This window comes from Astatotilapia calliptera, chromosome 9 (assembly GCF_964374335.1).
Source record: "Astatotilapia calliptera chromosome 9, fAstCal68.1, whole genome shotgun sequence".
NCBI classification, from domain to species: Eukaryota; Metazoa; Chordata; class Actinopteri; order Cichliformes; family Cichlidae; genus Astatotilapia; species Astatotilapia calliptera.
This window is the reverse complement of record NC_137430.1, coordinates 1,579,484-1,585,621: the sequence shown is the minus strand read 5'-3', so window position 1 is coordinate 1,585,621 and position 6,138 is coordinate 1,579,484. Positions and strand designations below refer to the sequence as shown.

The 6,138-nt window shown below is 40.8% G+C and overlaps 1 long non-coding RNA gene across 1 annotated transcript; it reads left to right on the top strand.

The window, feature by feature from the left end:
* The first annotated feature begins 957 nt into the window (after window positions 1–957).
* Window positions 958–2,353, top strand: LOC145430822 (uncharacterized). Its single transcript, XR_013911144.1, has 2 exons — window positions 958–1,240; window positions 1,622–2,353. It is a non-coding gene; the product is annotated as an uncharacterized LOC145430822 (long non-coding RNA).
* Window positions 2,354–6,138: the final 3,785 nt, after the last annotated feature.

Below are 6,138 nucleotides of genomic sequence, written 5' to 3'. Positions count from 1 at the left end.
AGGTCCCCCCGTGTGGTTCTGGGATCTTTGCTCACCGTTCTCATGATCATTTTGACCCCACGGGATGAGATCTTGCGTGGAGCCCCAGATCAAGGGAGATTATCAGTGGTCTTGTATGTCTTCCATTTTCCGATGATTGCTCCCACAGTTGATTTTTTCACACCAAGCTGCTTGCCTATTGTAGATTCACTCTTCCCAGTCTGGTGCAAGTCTACAATACTTTTCCTGGTGTCCTTCGAAAGCTCTTTGGTCTTGGCCATGGCGGAGTTTGGAGTCTGACTGTTTGAGGCTGTGGACGGGTGTCTTTTATACAGATGATGAGTTCAAACAGGTGCCATTCATACAGGTAACGAGTGGGGGACAGAAAAGCTTCTTACAGAAGACGTTGCAGGTCTGTGAGAGCCAGAGATTTTCCTTGTTTGAGGTGACCAAATACTTATTTTCCACCCTAATTTACGAATAAATTCTTTACAAATCCTACCATGTGAATTCATGGATTTTTTTTTCACATTCTGTCTCTCACAGTTGAAGTGTACCTCTGGTGCAAATTACTGACCTCTGTCATCATTTTAAGTGGGGGAACTTGCACAATCGGTGGCTGACTAAATACTATTTTGCCCCACTGTAACATGGTGGGGCAAAATAGACAGAAAAATTTCATCGGATCACAAGCAAAGACCTCCTGGGGACCTTCAATGCATCCCTTAACAAATTTGTGCCTGGCCTGCTGAAACTGTACCGGTCTAAGAAGGGAGCTCTTTGTGAGGAGATGGAAGACCTCCTGCATAAACTTGATGAACAGGTGAGTGAAGTGCTTCTTTATCTGAAATTTTTAGAAGAGAGTATACTTTTCTCTTAACAGAAACTGAAAAAGATGTCGGCTTCAAACAAAACACATCGGTGGACATGTCAGTAAAAATTAATGTCATCAGTCATTGCTTTGTTCTTATTTGGCAGTATTTCTTTTAATTTGTAAATAGAAAATAAAATTGTTAACATGATGTTGTTGTTGTTTTTTTTGTAAGTTTTGTGTGTTGCTGGGTCTGACCTGTGCTTTATTTTCATTACTATGAGAGTTCTGATTTTGCATTGTGTATAGTACACCATGTTACTACACTAATTGAAATTCTTGTTTTCCACTGAATACTTTTTAGGCATCTGACATGGTGTCCCACCGGCACTGAGAGGCCAGCCCATTTTCCTCAGAGAGGATGCAACAGAGGTTTTCCTGAAATGCTTAGTAAGTACAAAAAAGTAATGCAAGTAAAACTAATTGCTATGAGATGTTTTTAAAGGATGAGTTCATCCAAAATGGAAATGTACACGTCCTCAGTGCAGTCCAAATAATTTTATAGTGGCGATTGAAGTTTTCATAACTCTCACTCCTTTTTTTTCTGCTGAGCAGCAGCTGGGCATTGTTTGGGTGTTCCATAGCAGAAAATGTGTTTTGTACAAAACTCACAAGGTGGCATTAATTAAAGGAAAATAAGCTTGTTCTTCTTAAAACCTCTATGAGTCAAATGACCAGCATGGTATAGAGGTTAAAGTTAAAATCTTTAGAAATTTGTTTTGTCTTTAGTTTTTCTTAGCTTTCAATAATTCATATTTTACTTTTCTTCAGATCACTGACATTTTGGAACCAGTGTTGAACGGTGTATCAGTTGCCATCCTCACCATCCTACAAGATGACGATGCCGATACGTCTGTGCGAGAACATGCAGTTGTGTTGGAAGGGGACATCGTGCTACATAACATTCCAGACCTCTCTACTGCCTTGGCATACCTCTTTGGCCTTCTGTATGCCCTCAACATTGATTATCCAAAGCAGATGAGTTACACCTTTAAAGCAATTGAGGCCATCTTATTTTGACCTGGTCGGACAATATGAAGGTGAAGTGGATAAATCATTATTTGAAATGTAAATTTTAGTCAGATGAATCTGTATTGTTGAGAATATATGGTGAAAATTTGTCTTGTAGTATTTTAAAAGATTTGTCACATGAAGCATAGAACTGGTGTTTTACCTGTTAGTTTCCTCTTCATTGATGGTAACATTTCTAATAACTTTTAACTTCCATAGTTCATTATAGTAAGCCCATGTAAAATGTCAATGTCTGGGTACATAGGCAATCGTTTGTGGAATTACCCTATTTAAGGTGCAATAGTTATGTTCAGCTTTTACAAGACAGTCAGGGTGTGTGCGTGAATTATTAAGTTGCTGGACACTTTGCTTTTTTGGTTCTGGACTCTGGAATTTTAACGTCTCTGCTGGGGTGCTCAAAGCACCAAAAAGAAACTGGCAACACATTTTTGTTTGTTTGTTATTTCTTTTTCTTTCTTTCTTTTTTTTTTTTTAACAGAAATTCACCCTACTTCCCATGACATTCTGAAATGTACTGAAAGCACTGTTGAACAAAATAAATAAGCTTTTAGATAACATTGAATTGTGCTTTGTTTTATTTTTTTTATTTTTTTATTTGTTCTATTCATTGAGTGTTCTTTCAAGTATAATCACATCGCATACATTTTCCTTTGTTTATATCGATACATATAGGTGAACAAGAAGAACCAAGTTGGCAGAACTTATAAATCTTAGTTAAGTCAACAACAGTTGCAAAAGTTGAGAAAACTCAAAAATCTCTTGCATCATGTTGCCTTGAAATTTTACGTTTTCTCAACTTTTTCTTTTTTACAGTGCAGAAAGAGGAAGCTGTAAGTTGTTTATCACAGAAGAGTTCATGTCAAAAGCCACGTAGACATTTGCTTAGTTGAAAATTAAAGAATACATTTCATGAAGCTGATCACATTATATAAACACAATTTCCCTTTGACACAGACAGAAGCTGAAACAAACATACCCTGTAACCAAACCTGTTAAATTCTGGACCCCAGAGACTGAGACCATCCTGCAGGACTCTTTTGCTCAAACAGATTGGGATGTGGTTCAAACTGCAGCCACTATGGAGGACTGTTCTGTCAACATAAAGGACTACGCTGAGTATGTGACTGGGTACATCAGCGCCTGTGATGACAATATTGTGCCCACCACACAAATCAGAAAGTTCCCCAACTAGAAGCCCTGGATCACCAGTCAGGTACAACACATGATGCGGTCTCTTGCATTCAGATCAGGCAATGAGATGGAGTACAAAGCTGCAAACTATGGACGGAGGAAAACCATTACAGCAGCTAAGAGGCAGTACAGAGAGAAGCTGGATGGCTTCTATTCTTCTACTGACCCCAGGCAGATGTGGCAAGGCCTGCAGCACATCACAGAATATAGGGCCACCACCAACACCATCAGCTCTGCAGGCGGTGTGCCGGATGATCTCAACGTGTTTAACACCTGCTTTGAGACCCCCCAGACCTCCCAGATCTCTGAGACCTTACAGCCCTCCAAGACCTTCCAGAACCCCCAGATCATCTGACCCTCTCCACCGCCAGCGGTCTCAATAGACCAAGTACACAAGGTCCTGAGGAAGATCAACTCCTGCAAGGCAGCAGGACCAGACAACATCCCTGGACCTCCATCTTTAACCTTTCCCTCAGCCAGAGCATCGTTCCCATATGCTTCAAGACCACAACTATCATCCCCCTCCCCAAGAAAAGCCCAGCCACCTGCCTATATGACTACAGACCAGTTGCACTCACTCCAATCATTGCAAAGTGTTTTGAGAGAGTGGTGCTGGCCTACATAAGAGCAATATTCCCAACAGGTCCATGTCAAACGCCATAGCTGCTGCCCTTCACTATTACCTCTCCCACCTCGAAAATAATGACTCCTACATTTGTTGACTACAGCTCCACCTTCAACACAGTTTGTGAATGAGTTTGTGAGGGATGACTGTCTACACTCGGCCTGCACACCACCCTCTGTGACTGGCTACAGAACTTTTTGACCTGCAGGCCTCAGTCTGTCAGGATTATTACAAACACTGAAGTTCTACAGGGTTGCGTCCTCAGCCCCATCCTTTACACCCTGTTCATACATGACTGTATCAACTCCAACAAAGAGAACATCATACTGAAGTTCGCAGATGACACCGCAGTGATCGGTCTTATCACTGGTGGGGACAAGGCGGCTTATAGGAGAGAGGTGGCCGGTCTGGTGTCATGGTGTGAGGACAACAACCTTACCCTCAACACTGATAAAACAAAGGATATGATAGTGGACATGAGAAAGAAAAAGAGCCTCACCAGCCGCTGTTTAGTGGGTGAGGCCGAGCAGCTTTAGGTGTCTGGGCGTTCACATAAGTGAGGACCTCACCTGGACTCTGAACACCACACAGCTGGTCAAGAGGGCTCAGCAGCGGCTGTATTTCCTGAGGAAGCTGAGGAAATTTGTTATGCCAAGATCCTCAGCAGCTTCTACAGAGAGCACATTGACCAGCTGCATCACTGCATGGTACGGCAGCACTACTGCTATGGACCACAAACACCTGTAGAAAGTGATAACAACTACCATCACAGAGTCCAGAGGAGAGCTGCCTCCATCCTCGAAGACCCCACACACCCTCACACGGACTATTCAAACTTCTGCCCTCGGGACGAAGGTTCAGAAGTGTGAAATCCAGAACACCCAGACTCAACAACTCCTTCTTCCCCACTGCTATCAGACTCCTTAACAGCTGACCTACCTCAACTGCAATTTGCACATCAGGACACTTTGCACACTAAGTTCATTTTGCACATTAAGCTCATTTGTACATTGACATCTGCATACCTCACTTGTCTTCACTTACTTATTTTTGTACTTATTTATTTATCGTTCACTATTTTTATCCTTTTATATTTATTTATCTTAATGTCTTGTCTTATTTTTATCCTTATTTTTCTTGTTTCTTCAACCCTATCTAACTTGGCATTTGTGTATGGACAGCAAAGGAAGAATTTCCTTGCACAGAGAAATGCTATTTCTTCTGTACACATGACAATAAACACTTTGAATTTTGAATCTCAAGTCAGAAATTATGGAAAAATTAGCTGAGTACATGTACAGCTGCACATGTACAGGCCTTCAGATTGGTGAAGTGGCAGAGGCTTTAGTCTAAAAGCACCTATGTCTGACAAAGTCAGGCAGTGGTAATGGCTGGATTGGATGGATGTATAGTCTTAAGTACAAGATGAGAAATTACAGGTCAAAGTTATGAAGTTTTTGAGTTTCAGAGGCTACTCGCAACTCACTGAAGAACAAGCAGCCTGGTGACAGGACACGAGCAACAAATATAAAGGAAACACAGAAGGGAGAAATGCCATTTCTTCCACACTATGTTATGTAGAAGACTGTAAAGAACAACAAGATCTTGACTGACAACAACTTATTGATCATTGTAAGAAGAAAAACAGCCCAACCAATAACAATTTAATGTACAGAACCTTGGCACATAGAAGATATGATGTCATGAGCCAAGAGCTTGGCATCAGAAACATCAAGGACAGATTCTTCTATGGCATGTGTCAGATTTTCCTTTTTTTTTTGTATTGTGGAATTTACTTTTTGTTGCTCCAGAAATACACGTCCTACCAAGTGTTTAATTTAGCTACTGTTAATTCAACTGCTATAGTTATGTTTAAGCTTGCACAGAAAATCAAAAAGATTGTGCAGTGTTACATATTTTGCCAACAGCTTAGACTTTGTGTTGTACAGAGGGAAATTCCTATTGAGAATACAAATGAGGTGATCATACGATGTCTCATTGACCATCTAGGAGAAGATGCAAATGCTTTAATCAAACACTTTAAGGTTGGTGCAGTAAATCACTTTCAGGCATTTTAAAAGCTCAATATTTTGGCTAATGGGATCACAAGTTTCTGTGCAACAAATTAATATTAGATTAGATTAGAGTTCCACCGAGCCCCCAAACAATATCCCAGAGTTCAGACACCTTGAGCCATAGACAAGAAGACAAAGAGTTATTGCTCTACCAATCTCCATGTTGCTTTAGACACGCACTTCATTGTTGGTTATGTATTTAAATACATCACACAGATATAAAATGGTCAACAAGGAGGCTCATTCACCTCTGTCAACATGTTATAAAGGAAACATCAAATAACTTTTTGTATCATGTGTATCACTGCGGAAAGCCCCCTTTTCCAAACCAACCACTCCTCCCATATTTCACACTGAGAGACCAT